At 40.0% G+C, this 17,716-nt stretch overlaps 1 pseudogene; it reads right to left on the minus strand.

The window, feature by feature from the left end:
• Positions 1–1,173: 1,173 nt before the first annotated feature.
• LOC122865328 lies at positions 1,174–16,600 on the minus strand (annotated as a pseudogene).
• Positions 16,601–17,716: the final 1,116 nt, after the last annotated feature.

Below are 17,716 nucleotides of genomic sequence, written 5' to 3' on the forward strand. Positions count from 1 at the left end.
CAACAAACATTATTGTATATCGAAAATCGTATGACAATCCCCTTCCTATTTAAAGATGGACTCCTTAACTGTGAGTGAGTGTTAATTATTTATCTTTACCCGCTGCCATTTTCTCATGAGTAGGGATGGGTATCGTTAGGATTTTATTGATACTACTATTCTTATCGATGCTCTTATCGGTTCGGTTCTTTATCGATACTCTTATCGTTTTTTTCATTACTAAATAATTGCTTTTTAAAAATATATAAAATATATAAAAAAAATATGTAATTTTTAAAAAATTCAGAGCAGGATTAGAATTTAATATTTTAAATATAACTAAATGTTGGTTATAGAGCAGCAACAGTGTTTACAACAGCAAAATCACTATATAAACTCAATTTCACTGGAAACAAATCTAAAATGTCAAATAACATATATTCCTGACATCAAAATACTGAGTGATACTTATTTAGCCGAGCTACTTCGCTGTGCTTGTGGAAAACATGAAAGACTGCAGATAGAGCAGATTAAAATATTGCTTTCTACATGTTTATGCTTGTTGAACAGGTGTATTGATAAAGTAAGGCCTTTTACTCGCAGAGGTTTTTACACTTACTTAAATAACAAGCTTAGTTGTTGTCAACTCGAGTAATCTCCACATGGCCTCTCTGATCTGCTGATTGCGCTCTGTGTGTCGGGGGGACCTCAGCCCAGCCCCCACACAGACAGCAAAAGAGGCTCACTACAGTGATTACTGATTTCGCCACGGGGCCCGTTTAATACTGGGTTTCAGTACCCATCCCAACTTACGAGTGCCCAATTGGTATTTAAGCTCAACAGTGGTAGCTGCTTCCATCATCAGCTCCAGAAAAATACATGTTTAATTCTTTTTTACCACTTGCCCAATTGGGCAAGTGAGTTGCTAGATTTATTTGCCCGATGTGGCATTTAACTTGCCCCGGGCAATCGGGAAATCCTTATTGTTGAGCCCTGTTATGTGAGCTTTATTGTTGACATTGAGGGTTGGGCCTGCCCACTTTGCCAGGACTTTGTTTCCACACTGAAAGCTTTTCATGCAAACACAGACAACAATGGTTTGAAAACTTAAAGTGAAAGAGGTACACAGAGACAATTTGGCTTTATATGTTCAGTGTGTGCACTGATAATGACACAAGTATGTGGCCAATATTGTATGGTGTCAAGCAAAAATACATTTATTATTTCCGTCTTCAAGTATGTACAGCTTTTGTGAAAGAGTACCGAAATGATGAGGTCAGGAAATGGTGGGGAAAACAGGTGATAAAGTAGGAAAAAGTAATCATACACCTAGCTTTCATTGCAAACATTAAAGCGATCAAATAATGAAATCTTTGCAAGTGATTCAACATGTTTCTCAGTTAAAGTTGTGTAACGATGAAATCCTCCAGGCGTCTCTGCAGGGCAGACTCAGCAGACATGAGCCAGCAGTCCAGTGTCGGGGGAGAGACAATACTGTAGTCAACAGCATCGGATCTACAAAAGAAATACATTAATGGCCATATATCTTTATGTATGAGAGTAATTATCATTATAGCACTCTCAAACAGCTCTCTTTTTATACCAACTAATAATAGAGAACAAAATGTACCTGGTAACATCAATCTCCTGGTCTTTGAGCTTAAGTTTTGTAGAGGAGTTTGCTGCACCTCCTCATACACTGCTGCCTTTAGAGCTGGACACACAGAGGACATACAATAAAGCAATGACACACAAAAGCTGGCACAAAATACTTGTGTCTTTTAACAAATGATTTCTCCGTCAACCAACACAGTTGGGTGCAAACACTGATTCAATATATTGTCAACCTGATATTAAATCATACAAGCAAATCTAGCCTTTTCACCCACCTAAAATTCCTGTAACGGTGTCGTCCGATGGCTGCTGTCTTAAAACCGGCCAGATGAATTCTTTGTCACCTTGCTCATGAATTAAGATGACCATGCGTGTGTCTCCAGCTGCAACATCTATTTCCTTGTCCCGCCTGATCACTGTCACACTAGGGGGAAAAAAAACACCTCGTTCTGACTTTCTTTTGGACTCTTTTTAAAGGCCCTGCACACCCACACAGGTCATTTCACTTATCTTGGCTGATTACACCCCCACTCAGGCTGAAGAGGTGAAAAGATATGCTGAGCATTACATGACATCACCAGAGTCAATACACCAATAAGAATGATGAAGATGTAATTTCTCCCTCCTGGCAGGTGCAACAAAGCTAACAGGAGAGTGAGGAAGATGTCCCTCAAACATAGTCTGCACACTCCAACACACTCCTGAGAAGAGCTCTTGTCATCCAAAATAATTAAAATCACCTGTGTGCAGGGCCTTTAATGTAACAGTCAGTTGTAAATACCAATTTACATTATAATAGTGAATTAATCACAAATTCAACATCATGACTATCATCAGTGGGGTGTTGGGGCCTGTACCTGCCCTTTTTGCTCTCAGTGCTGAACACCTCTTTTTGTTCATGTTAACTAATTGTTTCCTCTGGAGAGTTTCCTCTGTCCTGTCAAGTTTATAACTACAGTTTTTAGTTTTGCTGCTTAAATGTTACACCTAGTTAAGTGCTTTCTCCTTGTGGTTTTATTCAGATTATCAGGAAAGCGACAAGAATGCACTATTTTTGTGATTTATTTCTTAAAATTCTCTCCCCAGGAGCCTACCACTGAATGGTTTCACTTTCACTATGCACGACTATGTTGCCACTTGCCAGTAATTTGGTGCCCCCCTGCTATAAGCCTAGTGCCCCCCTTGGATATTTGTTCTAGCGCCCACACTGTATAGGGGGCACTTTTTAAAAGGAAAAAGTCAACATTTTAGGAAATATGCTCATTGGCTTTCTAGTGGAGAATTAGATGAGAAGATTGATACAACTCTCTCCGTTTGTACAGTAAATATGAAGCTAAGTTCGCTTAGCTTAGAATAAAGACTGGAAACAAGGGGAAACAGCTAGTACGAGCTCTGTTCAAGGGTGACAAAATCTGCCTAAAGCTCACCAATTAACACATTGTATCTCATTTGTTTAATCCATACAAAAACCTGAAAACAACAAATCACCCCCCCGTAAAATAGCGATGTAAGCTAAGATGGATGGATGCTGGCGCTTGGTTTATACATAGCGTACGGACATGAGAGTGGAATCCATCCTCTCACCTAACTCTTGGCAAGAACGTGAATGAGTGTATTTCCCAAAATGTTAAACTATTCCTTTAAAAGTCACTTTGACCTTAGGCCACACATAAAAAACCTAACTCTGCACACAGAAGCATTGTGCATTTTCATCCCTATATCTCAGAGTCTGTATACACCACTGAGTATCATTGTAGCGTAATTCTTGCCATTACAATGCAAAGTCACCTTCCAACTGTGATGAGATCCTGTCCAGTGTGGCGTGTCACTGTCTGTCCCTCTCGTACAGTGATTCCCTTGGTGTCAACCTCAACATGCTGGTCAGTTTTGAAGTGGATGATAATCCTTTTGAAGCCTCCATACACTACTGAATCAAGTTCACCATTCACAGACAGCTCTAGTGCAAAAGGGAACAAAAACAACTCAACAACACCCTTGACAACTAGTCATGGTGGCAGATGTACAAATACCAGTACTGTACTGTAGCCCAGTGGCTCTCTATCTAGGAGTGTTTAATAAGCTTATCATATGTTTTAATTTAAAATCTGTCAAAATATTGTAGTGGAGTAAAAAGTAATATTTCCATCTGAAATGTTGTGAAGTAGAAGCATAAAGTATCATAAAATACAAATATTCAAGTGTACAAGTACTTCAAAATTGTACTTGAGTAAATGTACTTTCCACCACTGCAAACTAGGGGATAATTATGGCGTGATGCAGTGTATACAACTGACACAAAGATCCTGAGGAGAAAAGAAGAACCATAATTTTCTGTTACACATAGAAAGAGAGCAAAAGGCAAAATAAGGGGTTTATTGACCAGGCTGTTTAAGAACTTGAGGGGAACTAGTGATGGCACAAAGAGGAACATTACTGACCCCTGTTGGGATGGTGAAGCAGTTTAAGGCGGACATCTCCAGCGACATCAAAGCATAGTGGAAGAGACTGATTCTCAGTTTTTAGCAAAAACCTGTGGAAAAGAGGACCTGCAGAGGAACACAGAGCTACAGAGTCACACAACAGAAGGAAACACTTCTAAAATATACTGCTTTGCATCTCAACACCAATTTAACCAACTAAAAAAGCAATATAGCATTGTTTGATAATCCAAACTATCCAAACCTCGACTTTCCTGCGGTGTCGAACAGCAAAGGGGAAAGACAGAAAACTATCTTAGTAGATTTGTCATTAACTAATTAATGCTATAATGCCTGATACAGTTAAAGACTGATCAGCTAGCTGGTTGTTTTCAAATTGTTTCTCTCTAGCCACAGGGCTTTTGTGATGATTACAGCATGGTGACAATGACAGGCAGGTTCTCTTAGTGAAAGTATGGCCTTTTACAGTATTTTTTACAGAAGTGCACCCTTTTATATGAACTATACCATGAATTACATGCATGAGATACTCTACCAGTAGTTGCTCTGTCTGGCACAATGGTGGGAAGCACCCTGATCTCCTCAGTCATCAACGGGACACCAGGAAGAATACCTGTAAATACATTTACACAAAGCCAGTTATATACTGTACATTTATATTACAAAGCTTTAGAGGACATTGTATTAATTGGAGAGGATTTTGCATTAATTGACATCCATATTCTGACACCTGACCTCTGCTTCAAAACAAACCACTAAATACACACGTTATTCTAAATCCTCACCAATTAAATTTCTCCTACAAACCCTAACCTACATCTACAAATTGAAAATCTATGTATACAAGTTGATGCTTTTTCAGTACCTGTATTTAAAAATGTTCTGTTAAGGATTTTTTTTATTTATATCAAATCATATGATTGGCATTTTTAATTGTAAACCAAACAAAAATACACAAATTCTTTAACTGGAGCTATTTAGCAGAGTTTCAGGAGCAGGACCACACCTCAATCACACCATTCCCATGCATTCCCATAAATACCCACCTAAACCATCTCCTCCTCTTTTGCTCTCGTATTCTGCACCAGAACCGACATCATGCAGCATTGCCCCGAGCACACTCAGAAAATCTCGTATCATATCTCACACAATTGCCTTCAGATGGAGCAACCAACACAATAATTCTAGGATACTCCACCTCTCATCACATTTTTCTACACCAGCAACAGCAGCCTACATCATCCAGGTCAATTTACACCAGGTTGTCAGCGCCTCCTGTCACCCAGCCCACCCATTGCCCCGAGCACACTCAGAAAATTGAGCTAACGTTACTACTTCACCCTACAAGAAACTCCATATATCTGCTCATCTCATCTCGAGCAAGGAATTCATTTCACTATCCCCATCGGACGATGAATTATTCGGACGATTATTCAACACAGTGCTCTTCCGGGAGACATCATCATGCACACCCCAACAACACGTTGTAACAGCAGAGTTCACTTTAAAGGGACAGTTCACCATATCCTTCAGCTCAAGACTATAGAAAGGCCAGCAACAGTGAATAACGGGAGTCACCAGAAACAATCTTGTATCATATCTTACACAATTACCTTCAGATGGAGCAACCAACACAATAATTCTAGGACACTCCACCTCTCATCATGTTTTTCTACACCAGCAACAGCAGCCAAATCATCCAGGGCAATTTACACCAGGTTGTCAGCGCCTCCTGTCATCCAGCTCCAGCAATCATTGGAATCATCACCATCTATGACGGGCAAACTCCTACTAATCAGATCAAGGAACCATAACTTAGACAAACTCTTACCGATGCCAGCCTGGAGAAGATCAAAAACAGCTTTCCATCAAGAAAAGCTTCAGTGCTGTTGCTCTTCCTTCAATGAAGAAATACTCTCCACCTCTGATATAACTCATTCGAGCAGCATATACGCTAACCTCTATAACATTGTGGTTTTCGACAGCCACTTCTCACACATGTCGTCACACTCACCTAGCGTTAGGGCACGCCCGTAGGTCATGCCGTAGCTTCCAGTACTTCCTCAAAGGACGCTGATCGGTGCAAACAAACTGTGGCACAGATGTGCATAGCTTGAAGCCTGGCAAGAGGGATTATCGTGATTTCGTGATCCACGAAGTCCAGCTGCCGAGCAAGGTTAAGCAACCATGGCAGCTTGCTCTAACTGGGGCTCCTGTCACTGGGGTGCCATCACAGCACAGCACAGCCATGCACAACCACAGCAGTTGGCTTCAGTAGGGGCCTTCGGCACTGGACAGCCAGTATCTTCCATCTCCCAGCATCAGTACTCCCAGCAGCTAATGTCAGCTAGCAGCTTCAGCACCGGGATGCCAGTGCCCCCTGGCGCTTACGTCCAGCAACCACAGCAGCCAGCCTTTTCAGAGGAACCTGGCACCGGGATCGCTCCCTTCCAGCAACCACAGCAGCTGGTTAGTTGGGGCATTCGAAGATGGGGTGCCAGAGCCCCCTGCCGCCTACTTCCAGCAACTGCTGCAGCTTGCTCTAGACAAGGCTTATGGCACCAGGATGCCAGGATCTTCTGTCTCCCAGTCCCTGCAGCTTTCGTCAGCTGGAGCCTTCCGCCCCAGGATGCCGGTGCCCAGCTTTCCTCCACAGCCCTCGCAGCACCACGTTCCTTCCATACTTAACTCTGGTCTTCACTCCCAACCTATTCCAGCCCAGCAGGTAACCATCAACTTCACCCCGTCTACATCTTCGTCTTTATCTCCCGTCCTTCTCCAGTTCCCAGCAGTCTACGCCAACAGATCATACACAGATCTTGCTCTCCTCATCATGCCTTGCCTTCATCAACCACCTACCCACAGATTCCTTGAAGGACACAAAGGGCACCTCTACTCGAAAGGAAGGAACACCCACAGATTTTGCTTATGCTTTCTTTCTCTTCAGAGATGTGGTTCACAATTTCCCACCTGCCGGCAGGAAATGGACAATTACATGGCCATCATCCTTAATCTGGCCCTGACTGGAGACAATATTTTCTACCATATCACAGCCACTCTGCCTTCTAAGCCGCAGCCCATCTTCAGCAGGCCAATGAGGACACATGCCGGGGCACACTTGACAATTAAATTACTGCTGCATCCTCACCACCAATGCAGCCCTGCCATGTTCCTCATCTGGTGCCTCTTCCTGCTCTATTCTCGCCCACACTAAGCCAATTTCCACCTCAACTCATGCTGTACCAAATACCAACTTCTCTCCCCCCTAAGTCACCTCAACTTCGCCTACGTATCATTCTCCAAGGGGCGAGCCTTATCTCTCACTTACTATCAATTGCTTTGTATCGTCAATGAATAAACTAACTGTTCCATCTCCCTGGACATTCCAAGCCATGTCGAACTCTGTGTTTGCTTCAAACTTCTTGCCAAATGGAATGGGATCACCATCTTCTACTACCTACATTTGACTCACCCACACGACATCCGTCTGTACACTGACCCTGCTCCTTCTGTTGGGTTTGGGGGTTTCTACAATGGAAGATGGTTTACAGTAGAATGACCCTGGAGCTCGCAAGTGAATGCTACGTTGCTTCCTGCGCTGTCTTTGAAATCTACCCGATAATAGCCGCAGCTAATCCGTGGGGCCACGAACGGTCCTGCAAATTCTCGTAGCCATCCTCTAATAACTTCACTTCTCAGAGCACTTCTTCATCAAGAACCAGCTTGAGTCCTTGCCACCTTCCTCTCACTGCTGACTTGCTGTCAGTCTGCATCCGCTATGGATGCCATCCAGTACTCTGGTGTTCAGAGTACTGAATTCCTTCAGAATCATGAGCTGCCACCTTGGCTCCCACAACAGCATCCCCGAGCACTTATTACAAATCATGGGCCGTTGGTCCTCTCAAGCATATCACTGCTACATTCGTTCACATATCAAAGATCTCAGACACGCTCAATCTGGTCTCAAGTAACTGGAGGCTTTTGGGGGTCCGTCATGCCCGGGTGCTACTGCAGATGCCCCACGAGGCTTCTCAACACAAAGCAATAGACAGAAGGAATAGAAGAGTTTAAGCTTCAGTCTCAGTCTTTTGTTTTCGTATATAAATCTAAATATGTTGATGGTGTGGTCCTTACTAGTGAATGCATGTTTTTACAGTATTTAAAGTTGCGTTTAAATGTGCACAATACATTTGGATAAGTTGGGGTAAAACAAATAAATAATAAGACATTAGCATTCTACCTCTACCAAGGAGGTTGTGTTTTCTGCCCTGTTTGTTTGTCCCTTAATTAGCACAATATCTCAAAAACTACTAAAAAGACTCAAAGAAATTTGGTTTAAAGTTTAGGCCTAGGGGCATTAAAGAAGTCGGTAGCTTTTGGTGGAAATTCAGATCCAACAGCAGCACCATGAAACAAATTCTTTTTCTTCTCTTCTCTAGAAAAATCAATCAATGGCAACATCCAATTCTGCCCAACTAAATTTTCTACCTGTTGGAAATCTTTCGCAAAATATTTTTTGTTTGTACCATATTTTGAAGACATATAAAGGGGAAAAAAAGTTTTTTGATATTTAATGACTACATTTTGTAGACCTGACCCATTTGGCTATTTGATACATACACCTATAATTGATTGTCTTTCACTGTGTGTTATGATGCAGATGTAGAACATTTCTATTCATTAATTCTATCATTAGAATGACAGATTTAGAGGATTGTCCAGCCTTGGTGGAGGTCTGTGCTGAATGAGTGCTTTTTAGTTCAACATGGGTGGTTGGAACCATAATTACAAAATTAAAAGGATGGATCAGAACTGGTACAGGAAAAGAAGTTTACCTGCAGGAATCAACATATGTCGGGACTGTTGAGTGAGGAGATAACCAGTGTAACCAGAACCAGTTCCTGATGACATTTTATAAAAATAAACAATTAAAATTAAGAAATTTTCTGTAAAAGTATACGTTTACAATATGCTATTTGTTACAACTGTAGCTATTAATATTCTGAACCTCCCAGAAGAATTAGCCCTGAATATTACACATTTCACATTACTGCAGTCTTTGCTAATATCACAGAAGCGCTTTGCATTCATCAAAGAAAAAAATCTGATTATAATTTTAACTTTTGTGAGTATAAGAAAACTATTTAAAGAAAATAAGCCCTTTCAAGACAGTTTAATTGTAATTATGAAACAGTTCTACATGTCGGTTGTCAATCAGGAAATGTGAAAAAGTAATGCTTTCAAGCTGCAAAAGCAGTAGTCATATCAGAATAGTGCAGATGTGTAACTGTGTCATACCTCCATTTAAGCCACCAAAACCATGAAAATTATGTTTCCCTGCTTAGAAAGAAAAACACGATAACATGAAATTAAGATACAGTTGTTAATTTATGTACTAATTTACTTGATAATATACTTGTGCTTTGTAAGTTAGCCTTGCACCCTCCCAAGTATGTCTTAGGGAGGGACGCTCAGGTCACTCCTTCTTGCTGATCCATAAAGGTTTTTTGTAAAACACATTAAAATGTCAATTGCCTTTGTGCTGTTAAAAAGAAAAGGATGAGGACAAAAAGTTAAAGCTGGAGTGCAGGACTTTTACATATAAATGAAAATCTGTTGCATTCAAGCCCTTGCCAAATGAGTTCACAAAATGCTGATTAAGCCTATCACTGCCAGGTAAATCTCCCTGTATTTCGCAGTATACAGAAATTTTTAATCTAGTTTCAGCGGGGCGGACTGCACTTTATGTCAGCCATCAATGATTGGTTTGCCAGAGCTGAATGGAGGAGCAACTGTACAGGAAGGATTACAGTGGAGATTACTGGTGTAGCTTTTCCTTGTTGGAGCTGAAAGAAGAAAAGGGACTGAGGGCAGAAACGCATGTCGCGTAACTGCTCTTGGACAGGTAGGTATTTGTAAAATATTTGGAGTAGGCTATGTAGCTATTACATTTACTCTACCTAAATAATGGATTATTGTCTTGGAACTGTGGAAATTTCGCTGTACTTTTGTAACTATTTCTGAACACAAGCCTACGTCACAAGCACACAACGTTTGTGTAACTGTGTTACTCTCACTGCCAAAAGGGGAGACAAAAGTTCCACACTGCAGGTTTAAGATACAGTTAGTTATTTACTCATGATGTTTACAAATTATATTGTAGTTCAACATGGGTGGTTGGAACCATAAATTAAACCAAAATTAAAAGGATTGATCAGAACTGGTACAGAAAAATAAGTTTACCTGCAGGAATCAACATATCTGGGGAATGTTGAACAAGGAGATAACCAGGGTTTCCTGATGACATTTATTAGCAATTAATTTTTGCAATAATGAAATGTTAAATTATGAATTGTTCTTAATTATTTCATTGCAAATAATTAAAATCAATTAGTGAATCAATCAGTTAATCAATTAGTTTATTATTGTTAATTAAGTATCAATCAATCAATGTAAGTGCCACCCACAAACTGTGAACTGGGAATCTGTTGTTATAAAATGCAATAACTGTATTCATGCATAGTAATTACACCACCTGATACCAAATCATGCAGATGTGTCTTACTCAGATCAAGTAATTGGCCTGATAAGAGAGAAATGTTGAAAAATAGACATTGGAAACCATTGATTTTTCATTGTGTTTGTTTTGTTCACGTTTGTTTTGCTATACATTTGTGTTATACAAATAAACTTGCCTTGACTTGCGTGGCCGTGCTCACCAGCAGGTGTTGCACCTTCTTTGTGTTTATGGAGCACATTGGAAATGTTGAAAAAGAGAAGTTGGACACTGCTGATTTTGTATTGTGTTTGTTTTGTTCACATTTGTGTTGCTCACCAATAGAAACTCTGCTTCTCACTTGACCTCTCCTCAGGCCTTTGTCAGACTTGGGTTGACCATGTGCTACAAGAGGTTGCCATGCCTGTGGTGTTTCACCTTCTTTGGGTTTATGGAGCACTTCTGTGTTCTCCCCCAGAGGCTTGGTGACCACCATGGATGTGAGTGGGGTCACAAAGCTGTACTTCAGCGACAGCTCCAAGGCCTCTTTCTTCACATTCTCCTTCTCAGGTCCAGATAACTGCAGCCTGTGTCACAAGTATGAACATTTGTTTTAAACATGACAGTTACATTACAGCAAAGTATGGTAAAGTTATATAGCAGCCAATGCTATCTTTTGATACTATTTTTGTTGAATCCTCAGTAGCTGTTTGGCTTCCCCAACAATTAATGTGAACCCACACATATACACACATATTACTCCTCTTACTCGTGTCAACTTTCCTCTTTTGTCAATAAATTAGTGCTGAAATGATTAGTTGATAAATTGTATTAGCATTAGCATTAACGTCAGATTAAGCTAGCTAGCTGCGGCTGATAAAAAAGGTACAGTTGTCCTTTCTGCCCCCAAAGTACCCGGTCGTCAACTAGAAATGAGAAGTCTGCTTCTGTTTACTTCTGTGTGAAATCAAAGACCCGTTGTTTCAAAAGTTATACTGCGAATTTCGAGCAACAAATCCGCCACCGTTACCAAAGTAAACTGCATATGTGCCCTGCAACAACGGAAAGCTTGAAAGGCGTAGAAACAGTAACTAGAGGGCTTAGCAAACAGTTAATTGATGATAGAAAATTCATCGTCAACAATTTTGATAATCGATTAAATTGCTTAAGTCATAGCAAAATTGCTAAACATTGTCTGGTTCAAGCTTCTCAAATGAGTAAGGATTTGCTTTGTTTCACTGGATTGTAAATTAAAATTGTTCGGGTTTTGGACTGTTCACCTTGAGCCCTGGGATATTGTGATAGGCATTTTCCAGTATTTTATATTTTCATATGTCAACTATTATTTTATTCAATAGAAATATGAGGGTTGCAGGCCTTCAACAAATTCGTGATTACAAACAAGAACAAAGAGAAAACATGGTCGACATCACACTCACTCTTTCTCCAGAAGCTGTTTGACTGTGAGGTAGGCCCAAACTCTCTGGATATGGCTGTCAGACACTGTTCCAGTGGACTCCACAGGGGTGTTAGTGTCAGAAAACACCACCCTTGTATTCCTCTGTCATAGTCCAAATGAATTGTTATGTGAGTGTACACAGGGACTTTCACAAACCTTTCAGAAGATTACAGCTGATGTGCAGTGTGGATCAATCCTTACCGAAATGGCCACAACTTGTGGAGTGAAGCTTTCAATGTCGTTGTTAGTGATCTGACCGGCCACAACAATCTCAGAGCCATTATAATACTGGCTGAAGTTAGTCTGGGTTAGATTGGTCCCACCCACATAGATCATTGTCACATCTGTCAACAGAGGAGTGGCCACCTCTTCATAGAAACCCTGTTGACATACAGTATGGACACTGTATGAATGTTTAATCTCTTCACAGTCCACCATGATCAATTTTATCTCATGGAAATGTAGCAAATCTATAATGAGGGGGGTGCAAGTGATTTAAAATACCTGCAGCTGTAAATTAGCATCAGAGTCTTCATAAATCCGTCGTGCCGCACCATTGTTCTGCAGCGACATCTTCTCAAGGAACTCAAAATTGACATCAAAACCAAAACCAAGACAGTAGAGTGGGAATTTGTCTGCAATAGCCCGTCTTACATTTGACTGTATCATTTCAAGATTTGTCACCCCTGCAAATACACAAGACGGGTGGTTTAAAAGGCAAGTTGAACTCAAATTCCCTTACGCAGTACAATCAACAACTATCCTGTGATTAGTAGAAGTTTCAGTGTGTACATAAACACATTTTATACAATTAACTGTAAATAATGCTAACGTTATTTTCATGTAAAATGTCTGTGATCTTTAAAGACCCCCAAGGGTGGGCTTTAGTTTGGTGACAGGAGAGGGTATTCAGAAAAGACTGTAGTCAACCCAGCGACAGATCATTTAAAAATGATTATTAAGTATTTGTGTTTGTGCACGTGATTGCGTGCATGTGTATTTTATTGTAACCTGTGGTTGGGTCTCCATCGGTGAGAAGTATAAGGATTGGCGCTGAACCTTCTCTGGGATGTGCATTCAGCATACGTGCTCCTTCCAACACCGCTCCGTTAATGTCTGTGGCTGAAATGAAACGAAAAATCTTTCATTGGACGCCGTTCTGCTGTCAAATGTTCACATCCCTTAATAAAATATTTTATTAAAAACCTCACCTCCTCTATCTTTAATACCCTGTGCAAATGTCTTGGCACTATCCAGGTTTTCTTGGTTGGCCTGAACAAGTTCTCGTTTCCAGTGAAAAATGTTGCCATCAAAAGTGTGAGACCAAAGAAGTCATCTTCTGCCAGGTCATTCAAGATGTGGATTAATGCTATTCGGGTCTGTGCAAAAACATCATTCACACATTAGAACTTTTATTCAAGTAAGAAACCATGTGAGAATATTTGTGTACTTCATAAAGTTGTCTGTTAAGTAAATCATAGACATAATAGACTAATTAACTGTCACAAACTAACACTCTTCAAATACTGTACCTGTTGTATTTTTCTGCCATGCATTGAGCCACTTTGATCAATAACGAAGACAACATTTTTTGGTATGCGGGGAAGACTAGATGGAGCAAAGTGATGAACAAAGTACCCAGCTGATGTCTTGGGGGGAGTAAGAAGAAAGTTTGGTTAGAAAAGATTGTTACAAGGACAGGGGAAGATAAAATATCCATTTCAGTAAGTATGGTATTTTTTTTTTTAGCTCTTACTGATTACTTACTATGTTCAATGCTAATAGACCATTCAGAGTCAACAGTCTTGCAGGAAATTTACTCTTACTGTACCTTGATGTCTCCCAGTGAGGTGTCCCTGTTGACATCATAAACAATAACCAGATCTCCATTCATACCCTGATCTCCACAGCTGTCACATGTTTTCTGTTGGTCCTCTGTCGGGTAGAAATACACCCACGCCTGGAAACAGAAGAAGAATCAGGTTTCATAGACACTTGGTAGACAAATAATGTCAATGAATGAGTTCTGTTGGTCAAAAGAAGAGTCCTCTGCCTTTCATTAAATTTGATTAGATTCAACCTTATTGTCACTGCACAGTATTGAACACTACTGGTACAGCAAAATGCAGTTTGGTATCCAACCAGAAAGAGCAAACAGTTGGAAAAGTGGACATAGATATACAGTATATAAAAATGAATGAATGATACTAAGAGATGTGCATCAGAATGAGCAATAAGCCAGAATGTATACATATGTATGTATATCCAGTGCCATTGTGGCGCCATGATGTATAGTATACTTAAACATCTGGATATGGGTCAGAATAAGATAGCAATCAAGTTAAATACAGATCAGAATTTTGCATCACTGCATGCTGTACCTGTTTGTCTGCATGTGTTTTGGTGATGGCATTAGCCAGAGCTTTGGTGCTCAGCCCTCCTTTAACCTCAATGAAATTGATGCGGCTTTCTCATTAATGTACACATCAACCTGGCATTGAGGAAAAAATAAAATAAAACAGTAAGAAGCTCTGACCATGGAAGATGTTATTAACCCAGCATTGTTTTCCTGGATGATGATATGATTAGATACCAACAGGAAAGACGCACCTTAAAGTCTTTGACAGGCTGCATGGGTCGAGCGTGGATTTGCAGCTCGTACTTGCCAAGCTTGCGTTTCAGCAGTTCCTCATATGTGAGTTCAAAGGTGACCTTTTTGTGAGCAGCCACAGTCACGGAGGTCTTAAATTCCTCGAGGGTCCTCCCTACAGAACTGCAACACAGATGATAATGATAATGATAATCATGGCATTGCAGCAGTGGTTTGTTTCTGGCTTGTCACCCCTCACAAAATGAAACAATGCCTACTTATGACCCCTCATCACAGGTTATGACCTTAGTGTAGATATGAGTTGGGATGTTTTTCTTCTCAGATTGTTTAATTTAAAGGATTTTAGAAACCTGAAGATGTGAAAGTAGCCAGTATTTTGCAAGAAAAAAGCAAACATTTGACAAAAGTCAGAAAAAATCAGCATAATTTTTATTTTCTTCTCCCATATCCCGAAGGACACACAAGGCTCTTCTACAAAATGGAACAAAGAACCACCTGTATAAGACCTGGTAATACATTTAGAGCTGCAAGGATTAATCAATTAATTGTCAACTATTAAATTAATCACCAACTATTTTGATAATCGATGAATCGGTTTGAGTAAATTTTAAGTAAAAGTCAAAATTCTGATTCCAGCTTCTTAAATGTGAATATTTGGTGGTTTCTTTACTCCTCTATGACAGTAAACGGAACATCTTTGGGTTGTGGACAAAACAACACATTTGAGGACGTCATCTTGGGCTTTGGGAAACACTGATTGACATTTTTCACCATTTTAGATGACATTTTATAAACCAAATAACTAATTGATTAATTGAGAAAATGATAAATAGATTAGTCGACAATGAAAATAATCGTTAGTAAATCCATTGATCCATGTACCTGACAATCCCAGCGCTTTGGCCACGGGCCACGGCCTCAGTGTACTGCTGCTGAGCTTGCTCCTTAGCTTTCACAACACCATCGTACTCCTGGCCATCTATAAACCTGAAGAAGACCAAGGGAAAGTCTTTGTTTATACAGGCATACTCCTGAGTCGCCCATGATCAATTTTCATGATTCTTTAATTTATAATTCTTTATGTGCATATTCCCCTAAGTATTCACAGATCATTTTTGCTTCACACACATTCTGAATTTACTGATGAAGGCGTTCTTGGGAATCCGGACATGGAATTCAACTTCCTTTGACTCGTCCATACGATTGGCCACGCGGCTTGTGATCACAGTGGTGGCATAACGACTGGTCACTGTGGAGTTGATGTGAAAGCTGTAGATGTCCCAGTCGTCCTGAGCAAATACAGGAGGCATATTTCACAATAAAAATGGCTTGGTTGATCTCCCTGGCTGACAACCAGCTGTCCAAACGCCAGATGTTGGTGAAAAACAAAGTGCTGGTGGGCGGCATCAGTGAAATCTCATTGGACTAACTGCAGCAACACACCATTTTAGTTATTTTTCATCCAGTGATTTCACATGGCAATGACTTGCTCACCCCCACTATTCTTTAACCTTAACATTTACCAAGCCTTAACCCTTTAATTTAATGATTGACATCACAAGGACCAGCTTTCTTTCCCCAAAGGGAGTTGAGTTCCCCAGTGTGACTGTGTAAACAGATTGATGGACCCACAACATGAGTAATACACATTCATGCGCTTTTGATATTTATCAAATGCAGAGTTTAATCTGTTGCAACTGACAGAAAGATGCTAAAATACAAAAAATCAAGCACAAGCTTCAGATATCTGTTAATTAATCAGCGCTAGAGATAGATATCAAATGATTCAATAGATTCAGTGTCCTTGCAGTGTGGTGCTCTGTCCTTTAGGTTTTGTGACCTTACCTTGTTTGGTAGTGTGGTAACCAAAGGCAGCAGCAGCCCAAAAACAGTGATTTGCACCAAAGCTCTCTCCATGATGGCTCCCACCAGACTGCAACCCAGGCAGCTGAAACTGTCTTTTAAACTCAAACAGGCAAGGGCAGCATTCATGTGTACATAATTTTTTTAAAAGGGCAAACTCCTCTTTCTCTCTGTCCTCATTCAACAACTCCTGCACTTGCACACGTGACAAAAACACACACACACACACTCTCACAAAAACACACTTTTCCTCCTCCGCATGCTGCTGGGAATCACACACATATAGCAGAAAACAGAAATCATCGTGCCCCGGGCAATCGGGAATCCTTATTGTTGAGCCCTGTTATGTGAGCTTTATTGTTGACATTGAGGGTTGGGCCTGCCCACTTTGCCAGGACTTTGTTTCCACACAGGATAAATAAGCAGAAATATATCTGCTTATGCAGCGTTCAACGTTAAGGTTTTTTTCAGAAATCTATTTGCCCAAAGTCAGTTTTTACTTGCCCCTATACAAATTGTTTTATTTATCAGCTGTTATCAAATAACAACAAAAACTAAAGTTGATTGTCATGTTTAATCTTTATAAATAAAGTAAATGAATCAGAACAAGGACACAGTGTGTCATAGATGCAAAGCAACAAACATTATTGTATATTGAAAATCGTATGACAATCCCCTTCCTATTTAAAGATGGACTCCTTAACTGTGAGTGAGTGTTAATTATTTATCTTTACCCGCTGCCATTTTCTCATGAGTAGGGATGGGTATCGTTAGGATTTTATTGATACTACTATTCTTATCGATGCTCTTATCGGTTCGGTTCTTTATCGATACTCTTATCGTTTTTTTCATTACTAAATAATTGCTTTTTAAAAATATGTAATTTTTAAAAAATTCAGAGCAGGATTAGAATTTAATATTTTAAATATAACTAAATGTTGGTTATAGAGCAGCAATAGTGTTTACAACAGCAAAATCACTATATAAACTCAATTTCACTGGAAACAAATCTAAAATGTCAAATAACATATATTCCTGACATCAAAATACTGAGTGATACTGATTTAGCCGAGCTACTTCGCTGTGCTTGTGGAAAACATGAAAGACTGCAGATAGAGCAGATTAAAATATTGCTTTCTACATGTTTATGCTTGTTGAACAGGTGTATTGATAAAGTAAGGCCTTTTACTCGCAGAGGTTTTTACACTTACTTAAATAACAAGCTTAGTTGTTGTCAACTCGAGTAATCTCCACCG

The sequence above is a fragment of the Siniperca chuatsi genome, linkage group LG2 (genome assembly GCF_020085105.1).
Source record: "Siniperca chuatsi isolate FFG_IHB_CAS linkage group LG2, ASM2008510v1, whole genome shotgun sequence".
Lineage (NCBI taxonomy): Eukaryota > Metazoa > Chordata > Actinopteri > Centrarchiformes > Sinipercidae > Siniperca > Siniperca chuatsi.